Consider the following 16,993-nt stretch of genomic DNA (forward strand, 5'->3'; position numbering starts at 1 on the left):
AGGAGCGTGTTCTCATGGGAAGAATGATCTGGGGGGGGGGGATTTGAAAATTTGGATGAATAAATTTCATTCCGTTCCACCATATTTAATTTAGCTTAATTTAACAGTAAGACACAGTTCTTGCCCTCTTGTGGTTCACAGTCTACTAAGAGGACAAGAAAATATACAACTAGCCATATGAGAACTGTAGCAAGAACAAGGATATGCGAGGATCACTGAGGAGGGATTGAATAAACCACTCCATGTGGGTGGGGACTCAGAAAATATTCCACTGGAGCAATGGCTTTGAAGGATTCAGAAAATATTCCATTGGAACAATGACTTTGAAGATGAATATAATCTTGTCATATGGAAAAGGGGAAAATTCCATTCCAAAAGGAGAAGACACACGAGCCAAAATGCAGAGGGTGATGCCGCTCACAAAGTGCTTTTCTGGACACTTTCTGAACTTTTACATAATCATAACCTAAAGTTTTATGAGCTTATTTTGTAGGTCACAAATAAGGCTACATTAAATGATTTTGTGAATAATTGACAAATTGGGAGTGGGTAGTCTTGTTATGTCATGGCAGATACCAAGAGAAGAACTGAGTTCTAGGGTTTGTGAATATTTCTAGTTGGGAAATTTCTAGAATAATATCTCTTTGTGTGGGGTGGGGGGGGCGGGGGGGAAGAGCTAGGGACAGTGCCTAGAAATCTCCTTGTGGAAGTGCTCATGAGATATCTTTGTGAGAATTCTGTATATTGGAAAAAAAGAGTAAAAACATGAGTAATTATTATTGATACATAATTATAATAAAAAACATTGTGAGCACCATGTAGACTTTCCTCATCTGCATGACCTGGGGTGCTAGGCTCTGAGTCTGAAAATTGATCGTTGTAAAAGCCATACCTTTTATGTCATGAAGCTATGGGGAAATAGAAGTCACTGTAGAAATGTACTTACCCTTGTCTAAATCGCACACATGTGTTTCCAATCGAAACTGTCAGTCCAGGAATAGGCAGCTTTCAGTGAGGTGCTGGAGAATCATAGAATCAATATACTTCAAATGAAGGTGGGAAAGCAGAGAAAGCTCTCCTGTAGGATATGCTTGCATTTTAGAAGTATCACGCGTGAATCTAAATGAGGTTTTCATTGGAGAAATGATTGTATAGGGGGAGGGAAATTCCTCCACTTCTCTGAACTGCCAAAAAACGAAGTGAGAGCCTCAGCACCTTTCCCTAAAAGGTTTGACTACTGTTGGCATTCATTACTTTGTAGGGGAAAATGAGAACTGAAGTTCACAGAAGGCCATTTTTTCTGGTCAAAAGGAAACCTCTAGCTTGGTCTTTTCAGATAACTAGGGGACACTATTATATATGAAATAACAAGGAACCTGAGGGGATACCACTGGAGTATTTCTGCTCCACCGAGGACAGCATTTAGGATTTGCCTTAAATTTGCTCAGTTGTCAATGTCAATGTCTGATAAATGAATGCACGCTGGAAGCCTGCTGCATATGTCTGGAGAGGAGATGTAGCGGGCAGGCCTGTGGCTCTGTGGATTCAGCTGTGAGGCACCGGTAGTAAAAGGAATATAAAGCAACTTCTTTCTGGAGATTTAGTCTGAAGCAGAATTTCAAATGAGCACCAAGTAGTCCATTACATATTCCTGCATATATTTCGGGAGATGTTAAAATCTCTTATATCTTCTCAGTGGCCGTAACCTGCATTCAGTGTTCTCTGAAGGTTCCGGAGAAGCTCCCTGGAAAAAATTATTTGATTGTGTTGTTCTTGGATTGATCTTAGTTTGTATCACTCAAAATCTCTTTCCCCTTAAATTTCGAGATTGTTCCACCCTCCACATTGATGTGCGGACTCTTGGGAATATCAGAAAGGAGATGTGTCCTTACCGCGGCAGGTGCATTGTATGTGAGTTTCATAGAGGGTTGGCTGAACGTGGCATGCAGAAATGACCACATACCGCAGGCTAGTGCGGTAAAAGTAGACTAAAGAGAGTGTAGTAACAGTTCTTTTCCAAAGTTCACCTTCTTAAATGACTGCAAAACTTTGCTTTCAGTCTTTTTTTCTTCCAAACTAGTCTCTCCCAGCTGCAGAAAAGATTTTTCCAAAAGATGTACATCTGATCAGGCCCTCAGATCTCCAGCTGAGAGAACTTTGATGCCTTCCTGTGCATCCCCTTCCTCAGCTTGGGTGGTCCACCGGGCTGCAGGGCACGGGGCACCTGCCTTGTCCCTAAACTTCATCTCCTCTCCCTCCTCAGAATGCATGCTTGGCTGGGATAGGCCAGAGCAGGTCACTTGCAAGCTCCTTAATGTCCCTGCCTCTTCCACACTGTAAGCTGTGGCCTGTGCCATTTCCTCTGTACTGGGATATCTTTGTTTCCCTTGTTCAATAAATAAATCTCTACTTTTTCTTTTGAACTCTAATGTATGCTTTTTCACTGCAGAGTATGGACCTTGTCTGGTTCACCTTGGGACTGTAGAGGGAGGGACTACCACCTGTTCTGGAGCAAACACTAGAGAAGCACATGTTGGATGGATGAAGTGTCACTTCTGGTGGGCCTACCTGCCATACTTAGCCCTCTTGGCTTCCACTGAACTTTGTACAAACTCCATCAGCACTTACCATCCACTGCAGTGATCTGTGCATAGCTCTGTTCCCCATGAACTCCGAGCTCCTAAAAGGAAGGGGAACCCGGAAGTGTCTATTTCCAGTGTCCATGTAGAGCTTGGCCCGAGATTGGCTTGCAGTGATGAATGAATAAGTAAACACTGTTTACCCAAGGTGAGTAGTAGGGAAAATAGTAATGTGAGTTGTAGTTGATATTTTTTTACTTCCTGTGAGTAACCAGCCCCTTTACCAACCATTTCTCAAAAACCACCATCTTCCCAACAGGGTTTCAGATGCCTCCACCTCACCATCAGTAAAACTTAAATGATCTCTAACCTATGTCGTTATTTTAGGGATGAGAAAGTCACTGTCTAGCAAAGGAGAGTGATTTACTCAAGTACACCCGGGAAATAGTAGGACCCAGAGCAGACCCACCTTCCTCCACCCATAGCCTGTGCCCTCCTCCTACAACTTCCCTCAGTCACTGCTGTCTGGTCACTCAGGTCCTGCCAGGGTCCAGGCTTCCCAAATTGGTAAAATACCAAAGTCACCTTTAGTTTCATATGCTTTATCTCCAAGGTGACATCTTCATTTTAATAGGGACCTTCAATTTCTGAACACACAGGTACCTACCTGGGTTCCTGGCATATAGCAGATAGTCAATAAATATTCCTTGAATATTAATAATGGCAGGCTAGAAGATTTGAGTTTGAAAAAGGGTGTGAGTGTGGGTAGATTTTGGTAGGGAAGATGGAAAAGCGTTTAGCACCATATTTGTCATTATAGCAAAGATGAGTTGTAAAAAATATATAGTAGAAATTATATTTTGCAATTCTATGTGTTACCATTCTTTAGATTCCAGTCAGGTATAGTGCTTGGGGAGGATGACTTCTGAAGCTTACAAATCACACACACACACACACACACACACACACACGCTCACACACACACATGCTCACTCACACACACAGACACACGCTCGCTTACACTCATTCACTCACTCACAACACATGACATGAAGATGGTCCCTTAAGTCCAGGTCATTCCTTGCTCTGGGTTTGAACTTGAAAGGCATCTCATGCTCGAGGAGCAACTTCTTTCTCTTAGCAGCTCGGAACTGACATCACACCTTCTAGGCTCACAGATGAATGAGAGAAACCTCATTTCCTTTTTCTGCAACAGTAAAAGGCTAAAATCCAAACATTCATTCTTAAGTTTATTTACTAAGACTCTATATATTTTTAGGTGGACAGGCCTAAAACCATCCTCTCTGGAAGAAAAAAAAATTATGATTTTAAGAAAGTGGCAAAGACCACTACCCTGAGCTCTAGACCTGTGCATACACCTGTTCACTGTTCATCTCAACTGGAATAAGCCACAGGAACATGATGTTCCACATGTACAAAAGCAGATTTGACATCTTTCTGCTCAAAGGTGCTCCAGGTTCTATGCTAATTATTCTGGAAATTGGTGCTACCATCTACTGAGTTGCCCCCTATACTCTCCTTTCTCCTTCTAAATGGTTCTGAGATTTTGGCAGGAACTCTTTTTTTCTGGCTGCCTCTGTGCCACCCCTAGTCCTCCTGTCCCAGTGCAGGCTAGCTTCTCACCATCATTCTCCCATCAGCCCTGCCCCTTGACATCTCTCCATCCATACCTCACCTCCCTCCCCACTGGATCACTGAGGAAGCTTCATGCCTGGCCCAGAGCTTTAAGCATGACCTCTCTAATCTGTCCCCACTGAGGCCATAGTGAGCTCTATAAAATGCCAATCTGATCATGCCTGTGGCCTCTGTCAGAAGCTTTTCAGGGGCTTCTTGTTGCCCACAGGGCTAAGTGCAGACTTGTTAGTATGGTCCAGGTGACCCTCAGGGTTGGGGCTGCAGCTCTCGGGTGGCATCAGTCTCTTGCATCTGTCTTACAGATATGGCCACTAAGAGGACGCTCCTTGACTTTGCATGCTCTCCTCTGGCCCACAGTACTTCTCTTCACTTAGTTTTAAAAGGCTTAGTGAAACCAAACATCTCTTCCTCCTTGAACTCTTTTCTGACATCATCCCTTTGTGCCCCAACTCTGCTTGGGTCAGATTGAGATTATGTACAGAGAAAACTTCATTGCATTGATTTCTCTGCATGGATTTCTGCCTTCTCCAGGGCAAGAATCTCATTTCCATCCTTCCATCCTCCGGCAGTGTCTGGTACAGAGTAGGTGCTCAGAAATCCCTCACTGAATGGATGAAGCACAAAGAACTAGGATGCGAGGCAAGATGATCCCAGGGTAGAGTGAGGTCAGCAGTCTAAGACCTGCCTTCTAGAGAGGGCAGTCCCTACTCCATTACTCCATGGCTGGCTCTCGGGACTAAGCATGGAAGGGAACACAAATTCACAAGGACTGTGAACCCTCTCCCCTCCCAGAAGGAAGGGGCTGAATCTCAGGTGCAGCAAGCTATACAAAAAGGGTCACATCTGGAGGCCTTGGCTGTGTTTGGCCCAGACATGTGATTTGTTTGGAAGAGGCTGTATCTGGGAGGTCATGGTAGGAAGAGGTGGGGAGGAAGAATTTGAATGCCTTTGGGTGGGAGCATTACCTTGCCAGTTTATCATAGACCCCACCTCTTCCTGGTTATGGAGGTGCCCCTCTCCCTAGGCATGTGCATTTTTGACTGGAGGCTACTTTTAGTACATATGGTACCTTTGTGTAAAATGTCAGATAAATTGTATTTCTTATCCAGGGTGGCCACAGTGCTGCTTCAGGGCATGTGGCTGAGGGAGCAGAGCAATGTCCAGGCCGTACGGTCCCCACTGCCTAACCCTGCGTGGAAGCCTAGTTTTGACTTCTGCTGTGGCAGGTGGACTCTAAAATCTCCTTCAATGATCTCTGCCTCCTCATATTGACACTTTGTGTAATGCTCTCCTTTCAACTTGTTTCTAACCATAGAATATGACAAAGGTGAAAGGACAGCACTTCTGTTATTAGGTTATAGAAGTCAATAACTTGCATCTTCCTGTAGACTCTCCCCCTTCTGGCTTGGATGAAGCAAGCTGCCATGTTGGTGAGGTCCATCTGACAAAGGAAATAAGGGTGGCACCTGGCCAGAAGCCAGCAAGAAACAAAGGCCTTCAGGGACTGAATCCTACCAACAACCTTGTGAGTGAACTTGGCAGTAGATTCTTCCCCAGTCAAGCCTTCAGATAAGACCTCACTCATGGCCAGCACTGTGATTGCAATCTCATGAGAGATTGTAACAGAGGAACCAGCTAAATCATGCCCAGTTTTTGACCCACAGTGACTGTGAAATAATAAATGTGCATTATTCCAAGCTGCAAATTTAAGGTGACTTGCTACGTAGCAACAGGTAACTGATACATTCATTTAAAACTTTCTGACCCTTTCTATGTAGATCAGAATCCTTGGATCTTCTTGCACATGGTCCAGCCAGCACATGACTTGTTTCTGGGAGGAACATGAAAAAGCACATGTGTTGTTTCTGTTTTCTCATATTATTCATGGGTGACAAAGAAGGAATATGTTACAATCTGGCCTACCTTATGGACAGGGAGTTGAGAACAGGCTTGGGAAGAGAACAATAAACATTGTACATGTGATGCACTGTCTGCCTTGCTGGGATGACCGGAAAGAAAATAACCTCAGACTCAGAGACTGTGGGCTTAGCCATATCTGCATACATGAGGCATCTGCTGAGACAAGGAAGAGCCAATAAATTATCAAACAGGGCTTAGCAGCTAACCATCACACAGTGGTCCATCTGCTAGGCAAGATTGCTGTGGCACGTTACAGTAGTTACAGTGAGAAAAATTGCTCTTTGGACTTGATGTATGCTATCTTTCTTATTTTTTTTTTTTTACTGAAAGCAATCCAGGCATGATATTTAGCAATGCTACAAAACAGACTGTCAGCGGGATATAACTTAGATGCGATATGCTTTATCTTGGTACTGACAAGCAGCTCTCTGATATTTTTTTAAGGAAAAAAAATCCAAGAAAACAATGAAAATTTCCTGTAAAGCTGCAATACACTTATTTAAATGTCTTTTAAAAATGCACAGAATGTTTTCGCCTTATAAGTATTGAATACTTTGCTTTCATAGAATGTTAGCATTGCAAAGGGACTCAGAGATTTTCTAATGGAAACTTCTTATTTTACAGTTGGGAAACCAAAGTCAGAGAGTGGGGGTCTGGCTTTTCTCTGTATGGTAAGGCAGGTTAATGCAGAGAGGATACCAGCAACCCCCAAGGCATGTTGTCAAGCATCTTGATTTAATCTTTATGACAATGTAATAGGTACCATCATTATCTCCATTTTACAGATAAAAAAAAAAAACCCACACAAGTCTCAGAGAGGTTCAGTAACTTGTGCCATGTCACACAGCTTATAAAAGAGAAGCAAGGAGTTTACAGTCAAATGCAATTCTTTCTGACCCCAGAGTCTCAGCCTTTAACCACTAAACTATACTACCTCCTGACACAGGGCTCCTAACTTTTGTTAAATGCTCTTCCACAAAGAACCAGCAGATATATAAATAATAATTTTTCTCACCAGAAACCTTTGATAATAAGCTGATTGTCTAGAAAAATAGGAAGGAAATTAAACTCGTCACATGCACTTGCTCTGTCTCCATTATTGCCCCTCCAGGGTCAGTCCCGTCGTTCACTGGAAACTTGGCTCTCATTCTTACTTTACAATGTGCATGCATCAGTTAGCTTTTGCTGCATAACAAACACTCCAAAACTTGGTAGCTTAAGCCAAAAACCATGAATAGGGTGTATGTAAAGAGAAAGAATTTCAGAAGGTGGAGAGTGAAACTTCCCTGACCTTCCAGATATCTATATGCAGTTACTTATTAGGCATCTCCAACTTGACCTATGAACTTCATACTCTGTCTCTTCATCTCTATGTGCTCAAAGTGAACACATGATGATCTCTCTAAAATATGCACCTTCTGAACCCTTTATCTCAGAGAAGTGTATCATCATTCCAAAAGTCAGATATCCCAGAGATATCTGCACTTTCCTCTCTCCTTCTATGTTCTTTCAGTAACATGCTATGGTGTAGGACCCAACATTCTGACTCACTATTATGTGCTTCTTTGACATCTGGTAAAATCAGGAAGACCCTCAAATGGCTTAACCATTTGTTCTGTTCCCAATTCTGTTCTTGCAGATAAGGTCCCCTAGCTAAACAATGCTTTTTATCATGGGACAAGGCATGGTTCCTGCTTATACCCGAGTAACAGGTTTCATCTCCCTGCCAGCTCACAGAATTGTTCAAACAAGCCCATTACATCCTCCCATGGGAAGCACGGGGCACCTCACCCTACTGATACTATAAAATCTGCCTCCCATTATTTCTGCTGGTGCAGTCTGTTCCCAGGCCCTCCCCATGTGGCCCTGTGCTGTGTGTGATGTCCTCTGCCCCGGTTGTAAACATATGCAACTCATAAATGGCTGTCTCATCTGCTGTCCAGTGTCAAGTGTGGTATGTTTGGTCATCTCTGCTACTAGGGCAGAAATCCTTGCCTCAGTGATGGGGTGAATGGAAGATGATAAAACACCAGTCTTTGGTGTCTTTCTTCCAGTTACCCTCAGAGCTGTGCCTGCTTCTCCTTTCTCACATTCACTGCCTTTTATTCTGGCCCTCATCACTTTTCACTGGATCATTATAGAAGCTTCTTTACCGGTCTCCTTTCCCGTGCCTTAATGCCTTTCACTCCACTACCCACACAGTAACCAGGTTATCCCTTTACAACCCAGACTTGAAGACATTATTTCTTTGCTTCAAGTCCATTATTGGCTTCCTATACCTGTCAGGAAAGAAGTGAAATTCCTTAGTTGAGGTTCCATGTCTTTCCCTGGTCTGGTCCTGGCTTTTCTCTCTGGCCTCATGTTCTAGCCCTCTATTACTTTCATGTTTTACCCTTGCTTTCTTTCCCGATCTTTGGGCCTCTGTGGTTTTAGACATGAGTTCCTCCTTGTAGTGAAGGCCCTTTTCTTCTCTACCTAACTCTTACAGGTCTTGGGATATTCTTCCAGGAAGCCTTCCCTGATCACCTTTCAGTGATTGGGGTATCGAGCTCTGAACTCCACTCACACCTGTGCCTGCTTCTACTACAGCACATGCCTATATTCTACTTATCTCTTTACTTGTCCTTCTTTCCCGACAGACTATAAACTCCAGTGCTGATGGCAGCCTCTGGAATATAGAAGGCATTCCACACATATTTGTGAATTAATGAGTGAATGGAAGTTAAATACATTCCAATGCCAATGAGTAGCTTGTTTTCATTTTCATGAGGAAGATACAGCTTCTTATAAATGCATTTTGTAAGAGGTTTAATGTTCCTTCAAGTTTTTTTCTTTCTCATTTCATGTTCATATTAACCTGATTTCAGAAGAAAATGTTTAGCACAATTCTATTTTAAGAACATAAATTCATAGGGGCAGGAAATGAAAAATTGCTCTTTGAAATGCTCTTGGGAAATTTCAGTCTATGCCTTGTGTTGTTTAAAATAAAATAGCTCCAGACCAGGATATAGAATAGCAGGCAAAATGAAACCTTGGCCTATAACATTATTTCAGATAAAAATCCCCTTGTAACAGATGAACACCATAGGACTTCTAAATTGACTTGTTAAAGGGATTTCTTTTTTTTTAAATAAATACCTGGTGAGAAATTTTATAAGTTACCCAGAGAAGCTCAGTGTGTCAGAGGATGGATTCCCAGTTTCTGCAGTGACTAAGCACATGAAAGGAGAGATCTAAACCAGAGAAACAAGAAGAGGGCTGTCAGACACATCTGTGTCTCCCCTTTCACTTCTTTTTTAAGCCACCAGGTCATTTGGCATGGTGGTGACTTCATGGGATTCTTCTCTCTGTGTTTGTTCTGTTTTGGGTATGTGCCTGTGGGAGGCAGATTTTCCTGATTGGAAGAGTTCGTCTTTTTGAGGTAGTGATGAAGGTCAGAGTTAGGGTTACCCTTTCCTATGATTAGTTCTGTCTACTAGTGCAGCTTGGGTGAAGAAGAGATGTGCATTCGTTCTTGTTAAAATGACTTGACAGGTAGCACTTACCATGGACAGCATCCTTCTGTGCACTTTTTAAATAATTTACTCATCCTTATGACTATACTACAATTCTCCCTATTTTACAGATGGGGAAGTTGAGACACAGAGAGGTTAAGTAACTTGTCCAAGACCACACAGCTAAGAAGTTCTATAGGGTGTCTGAACCAGACAGTCAGTAGAAACTGGGTGCTTAACCACTAGACTACAGGAGATTTTTATGTTAGCTATTGGGGTTTAAATCATTTTCTTTGATCTTGACAACAAATGAGTGATATCTTACTTTTATTTTATAGCAGAAAATATGGCTCAGAGGTCATAGGAGAGGGTCTTCAATGGTAGAACTGGGGTGTGATCTCAGTGTGCCTCATTCTAAAACCCATGTACTGTCCTGTGCTACCACTGGGCAATTGCCTCATGATCCCTGGCCCTGAGGAAGAGCCAGCACGATTGTGTAAGTGATGAGAGTGTTTCAGATTTGCCTGGCATGTATCCTTCCCATCCCAGATGATCTTCATGGATTCCTGAGGCAGAAAGGGGGGGTGGGTAGAGGTCCTTGCTCTTCTGTCTTATAGGTGAGCAAATCCTTGAGTCAAAAAGGGAAGTGACTTGTTCAAGGTCAAACAAGGTAGAGATAAAAAACAAAAGCACATTTTCTGACTTCAAGACCAGTGCAATTTCTGCCTTTTTTTTTTTTTTTTTACAGCTCCTTCAGAGTTGTTGAGTGACAGCTAAGTTGAGTGATCTTGAAAAGCTGGTAGATTGTTCGAAAATTTGCTTTCAACAACATTTGAGAGCTAAATTTGAGGGGAAGGTTCAGAGAGGTAACTTTGAGCTTCTTTGTTCAAAGGAAGGAACAGAGAGACAAGTTTTCAAACCCTCAAGTGACTGACTTGGAGAAAAGAAGTTGATTTTGCTAAACTTTTCCCAAGTTGTAATCCAGCCAAGTCATTCTTGGTAATGCACTAACTTAGACTCTTCTCACCCTGCTTCACACTGTGTGGGGAAATTAGGAAGGAGTATTGGAATTCTTATCTTCGGATTCTTCACCATCCCAACACAATTTCAAAGGCTCTTATAAGCCTGCCTTCTCAAATGGCAATAAACAGACCCACTGAAGACAAATCCAATTAAATTGGCTCAAGAGCCATAAATTAAAAAGTGGGGATGGGTGGGTCATAATCTGATGTCAAATCCTTGGGTGCAGATCCTAGCCACTATAAATCAGACCTTGGCTTCATTTTGACATCCATATCACCCACCAGCTTTAAGTCTGCCTCACCACCAAGTTCAAAGTCAAATTAATATTTGGTGCCCTTGGTCTGTTGCATGGGCCGGTCTCTTTCTCAGTGTTGTCTCTCAACTACCCCTTGACTCCTTAGCTGGGTCAGAAAACCCAGGCTCGGACTGGCTGAGGGGTCTTGATTCTGAGATGGCAAAACAGGTTTAGGCTGGAGGAAAAACAGTCTATTCTTCCACAGTGGGGTGGACCCGTGTTCTGGGCGGGGAGGCAAGAAGGAAGCTGAGGATAGCGTGAACTCCTCATTTTGTGAAGGAGTTGGAAGCTCAGAGCAGGAGAAAGCAGCATGGTGGAGATAGGAAAGCACAGGAGAGCTGGATTTGGATTGTGGCTCGTGCTTACCCAGTAACTTTGAGCAACGGGTCCCCTGGTACCTCAGTTTCACCTCTTTAAGTTTGGAATAAAAACAGGCTTAAAGGAGATAGTGTACAATGTTAGGTATGATTGTCCAGCTGTGTAAGGTCAGACAGAGGCACTGAGGCAGCTCTGGAACCCGAATTCTGGCTTGCCAGCCGCAGCTCTTGCCCGTTTACAAAGGCTCTTGCCCGTGAGCCTTTAAAGCAGCCGCGTTCATTCTTTGCTACTTTTTGCCTTTGCGGCAATAGTCAAGCCATTTTCTCTCCCGGAGAACAGCTAAGCACCTATCATTTTTTTCTGTTCTTTTTATGAAGCTCAGGTGAAACCCGAGTTCTCACATGCAAATGAAGCCAGAACCCTTCCCCCTAAACTGACTGCCTGTGGAGATGGCAGTCTCCAGGACAACCAGGCCTGAGAAGGCCTCCCAGCCTGAGTCGCAGGCAAATGCACCTGTTTTTAATTAGCATGAACAAAAGCAATCCTGCCAGCAGCAGGCAGAGCCTGAGAGCATCAGTTTTGGAGTACGTTAACCCTTCAGTGCTCCTCACTCCAAAAGGTTGGGGAAGAAGCTCAGTAGGGCTGCTGCCGCCACCTCCCCTCCCAGTGCCACCTGACTCTTTGAGGGTAAGCTTGTCACCAGCCTCCCACCGAGATGGTCAGTGGGCCCTCATCCCCCCCCACCCCCTCCCTGGAGCATCATTTTATCACCACACCTAAGTGCCTCACCATTTACAAATTCCTTCATTGGCTTCATTTCCTTCTCAGCATGTGGACTCTCCTTTTTGTTTTTTGCTTTGTTTAAAAAAATTTTTTTAACGTTTTATTTATTTTTGAGACAGGGAGAGACAGAGCATGAGCAGGGGAGGGGCAGAGAGAGAGAGAGGGAGACACAGAATCTGAAACAGGCTCCAGGCTCTGAGCGGTCAGCACAGAGCCCGACGCGGGGCTCGAACTCACGGACAGCGAGATCATGACCTGAGCCAAAGTCGGCCGCTTAACCGACTGAGCCACCCAGGCGCCCCTGGTTTTTTGTTTTTGTTTTGTTTTGTTGTTTTGTTGTTTTCTTTTACCGCCAAAGAAACCCCGTTTCCAAAGATCATGAGATTCCGGGTGGTTCTGAGAGCAGGAACCGGCAAAGCAGGGATCTGAGCTCATGAATGAATTCTAATTCCAAGTCCTCATTTACAGCCCTTCTCCCCTAGCCTCTGCTGCTGCCTCTACCATTTGATAGCAGGGTCAGTGGCGGATACGCCTAAAAGTGACCTGGTTTTGTTGCAGTGCAGGGAGACAGACACAATAATTTTTGAGAAACACTCCCCTCCATGCCTTAGAATCACTTGGGGAACTTCTAAAAATAGAGACCAATTATGGAGGAGTCTCTGGGAGGAGGCTCTGCCTCTGGTACTTTCTACAATTCCCTAGTGGGTCTTAATACATAGCCGGGGCTCGGCTGAACTCTGAAGACCCTCCTACCTCTGAGAAGCTGTGATTTTTGAGGGACGGAAGGGGCACTGGCACCAGGGTGTGGGGAGGAACAGAGGTCTAGGATGGATTTCATCCTGGAAGCAGTTGGCAGACTTATGTAAAGGCTGTTCCATTTTGGGGGCTCCTGGGTGACTCAGCTGGTTAACTTTCTGGCTTTGGCTCAGGTCATGATCTCAAGGTTCCTGGGTTCAATCCTCGTGTCAGGCTCTGTGCTGAGGGCTCAGAGCCTGGAGCCTGCTACAGATTCTGTGTCTCCCACTCTCTCTATGCCTCCCCCACTCACCCTCTGTCTGTCTCTCTCTCAAAAATAAATAAGCATTAAAATTTTTTTTTAAAAAAAGACCATTCCATTTTGAACTCCACGTTGGCACATTTTCCCAGTCCCTTAGCTCATGTTCATCTAATCAATCAGTGTGGCAATTAGGTAGCATTTATGTTCATCGTCACATGTGCTTCTTCTTTCTAGTAAGACTCAAGATATTTTTTATCAGGAAGGAACTGCAGGGCAAGGCTTATCCAAGGGTGTCCACCTCTTTTTAAGGTCATGAAACCTTTGCAAATACAATGAAAGTTATGCAGACTCTCTTGAGGGAAAGGACATGCGAGTATATATCCATACTTGCCTAATTACATATTCTGTACTGTGTAATATATAGTATATGTGATCTAGTATAAAACATAGTATACGTATACAAACATACTTCACTTCGCACATGCTGTGTTTTTTATGAGTTGGTTCGGGGCAACTCTGCTTCCAGCAAGTCTCGTGGTGCCATTTTTCCAATAGCATTTGCTCATTTAATGTATCTGTGTCATATTTGGTGATCTGTGGTCAGTGATTATGAATCGCTGAAAGCTCAAGATGTTGGCTAGAATTGTTTTAGCAATAAAGTGATTTTTTTAACTTTTTAAAAGTTTATTTAGAGAGAGAGAGAATGAGCATGCATGAGTGAGAGAGAGAGAGAGAGAGAGAGAGAATCCCAAAAAAGGCTCTGCGCTGTCAGCACAGAGCCAGATGTGGGGCTCGAACTTACGAACCATGAGATCATGACCTGAGCCAAAATCAAGAGTTGGATGCATAACTGACTGAGCCACCCAGGCACCCAGCAATAAAATGTTTTTTAATTAAGGTATATACATTGTTTTTTTAGACATAATGTTATCGAATAATTAATAGACTAGAGTATAATGTACACCTAACTTTTATATGTACCGGGAAACTAAAAAATTTATTTGATGCTATTGCAATCCTTGCTTTGTTGTGGCGGTCTGGAACTGAACCTGCACGTGTGTTTGTGTGTGCTCACACACATGTGCACTCACACACACACACACACACACACTCCACACATTGTTTGCATACAACTCTGGGAGTTCTCAGAAGCTCCAACGTCAGTGGGTCTCAATCTTCAATAAGCAGGCATCAGAATCACCTGGAGGGTTCAGTGAAACACAGGTCTTTCAGACCCAGCGCTAGGATTTCTGGTTCAATAGGTGTAGGGTGGGGGTCTGAAATTTTGCATTTCGAAGGAGTTCCCAGGTGATGCTGGTGTTGCAGATGTGAGGAGGACAATTTGCAAGCTGATGCCCTCAGACAGCAGCCTCTCTTCTAGCCTTGCCCTCCTCTATTGTAAGTACGTGAGTTTAGGTACAAAGAGAGGTCACACAGCAAGCTCAGGGTGGTGCCAGTAGTGTGAAGTCCTATCCATTTCAATCCAGTGAAACTCCATACACCTGCCACAAGCCAGAGGAATAAGACAAGATCCCTGTCACGGACTCAAAGATCCGTGAATAGTAATAACGAAACTCAGAATGTGACCGTTGTCATGAGAAATTATGAGTGTCAATGAAACATCTTCATAATTTGGGCTGGGGCGGAGAAAGGCACTCAGTGAGGGCTCGGGGAAAGTGACTGCATTGCAGCTACCTCTGGAGGGAAGGTTGGAGGGGAAGGAAAGAACTACTGGCCACCGAACGTCTAGTATGTATCCATACACTGCTTACTGCTTTGTGTGTACTTTACTATTTAGCCTCACTGACTTCTCAGAACCATGGTGGATATTATACCACGTTTACACAAGAGGAAATGAGATACTGTGTTCTTTCCAGTATCGCACTGCAGATAGAACAGGAAGGAACCTTTGGAATTTTTTTCAGGCCTTGTGTCTATGTGCCAATGTGCCTCATTCATAGGGACAGTCAAGTACATTAGGAAGCCATTACTGGGGTTCTGATAGAGAAGACACCATTCCATTAGGTACGCCTCCATGGGAGGTGAGATGAACTGATCACGAGAGAAAGGGGGCAGCAAACTAGCCCGCCCAGAGACCCACCTTCTCACCTGATGCCAGTAGAGGGAACAGGCATTCTTTACCCCACAGCGGCCAGGGCAGTAAGGGGACACAAATTGTAGTGAAGAGGGACAGGAAGCAAATGCATTTGGTAAGAGGCCTAGCTGTTAATTTCATTGACCAGGAGGTTGGGGGCAGGCATGGAAACCCAGCTCTCAGCTCTGTAATAAACAGAGCTTCTAATATTTTTTTAAAAAAATTTAATGTTTATTTATTTTTGAGAGAGACAGAGACAGAATGCCAGTGGGTTAGGGACAGAGAAAGAGGGAGACACAGAATCCAAAGCAGACTCCAGGCTGTGAGCCATCAGCACAGAGCCCAACGCGCTGCTTGAACTCACGAGCTATGAGACCATGACCTGAGCCTAAGTCAGACGCTCAACTGACTGAGCCACCCAGGCGCCCCAATAAACAGAGCTTCTGTTTGAAGGATTGCTGTCAACTCACAGACAGTAAGTGTGGGGGTGGAAAGGACAGGAGGCAGACTAGAGCAGGGGAAATTGGCCATGCTGATGGTGTTTCCCTTGTCGTCAATGCTAAATAACAGCAGTCCTGGGCTCTGACATCGTGAATTGAGCAGAAGGCAATTGTTCTGTGCTTCCACATGGGTTTTCTACTGAGCCTGGCATCTCAATGTCAGAAAAACTGAGGAATAACAAAGAGAGTGTCTGGCCTCTGGGAGCCAGGTTACCAGGCTGCTGCTTCTTTTCAGCCCCAGTGACTTAGGCAGGCCGTGAACTTCCAGGGCTTCCGTCCCAGGTGAGCTTATCTCCGAGGGCCTTACAACTCCCACATTCTCTAAGATGGAGCATGGCGGCCCATTTAGGAGCAGTGGAGACTGAAGGTGGGTCTCCAGGAAAAGTGGTGCCTTTGAATTCGGGATGACATTGAAGTCAGGTTGACACTGCAGCCAGTGGCAGGATTTCTGCACCTTTTAGTAGCCAAGCCAGTGCACCCATTTGATTAGAGAGCAGATTCCGATGTCCGTGAGCCATGGGTGTGAAAATCCTGGCTCTGTCACCTGTAAGTAAGTTATTTGATCCCGCTTATCTTTCTTTTTTCTTATGAGAGGAGAAGCCTGTAAAAAGGAGATACTAAACACATGCTATTTAGGGTTGCTTTTAGGATTAGGTGAAATAGGGAGACACACATTGTGCGTAGTGCCCGGCAGAATAGCAGGTGTTCAGAGGTGCCCCGCTTGTGATGCTGCTGCTGCCCTCGGCTGTGTGACTCACCACGATTCTTATGAAGTCCTGCTACTCTTACCACTCTTACGACCACTCTTACTGCTGTGGTCTGGAAATCGAATTAGAGAGCACGAATAAAGTGATGAGTTCGGAATATTTCCTGCCCTCTGGAAGCTCCCAACGGACAACACTGCACAATCAGTATATAGAGCCAACTGTGACAAAGGCTAACAGTAGACCAAGAAGATGCCTTGTGAGTTTAGAGATAGAAGGTACTTCTGACTGGGGTGTCAGACAAGCCCCCTTGGGGAAGCCACCTTTGGGCCCAACGGATTTGGACTTGAGCGATGAAGGCATTCCAGGAGGAGACTAGGCACCTGCTCAGAAGTCACCTCCACTCACAGCCTCCTGAACACACACCTGAGCCGCGTGTGGTCTGCCCTGCCTTCATTGTGATGAATCCCATTTCTTCCCAGATTTCAAGTGCTTCAGCTGGGCCGCTTTCCCTGCATGGCATTCAGTTCAAGCCACATAAGGGAAGCAGGTGAATAGGTCAGTGGCATTATGCAGATCCTGCTTATTTCTTTGTTGGCCAGGCTCTTTGTTGGTTAATTATTCCCTGA

The sequence above is a fragment of the Acinonyx jubatus genome, chromosome A3 (genome assembly GCF_027475565.1).
Source record: "Acinonyx jubatus isolate Ajub_Pintada_27869175 chromosome A3, VMU_Ajub_asm_v1.0, whole genome shotgun sequence".
In the NCBI taxonomy this organism is placed as follows: domain Eukaryota; kingdom Metazoa; phylum Chordata; class Mammalia; order Carnivora; family Felidae; genus Acinonyx; species Acinonyx jubatus.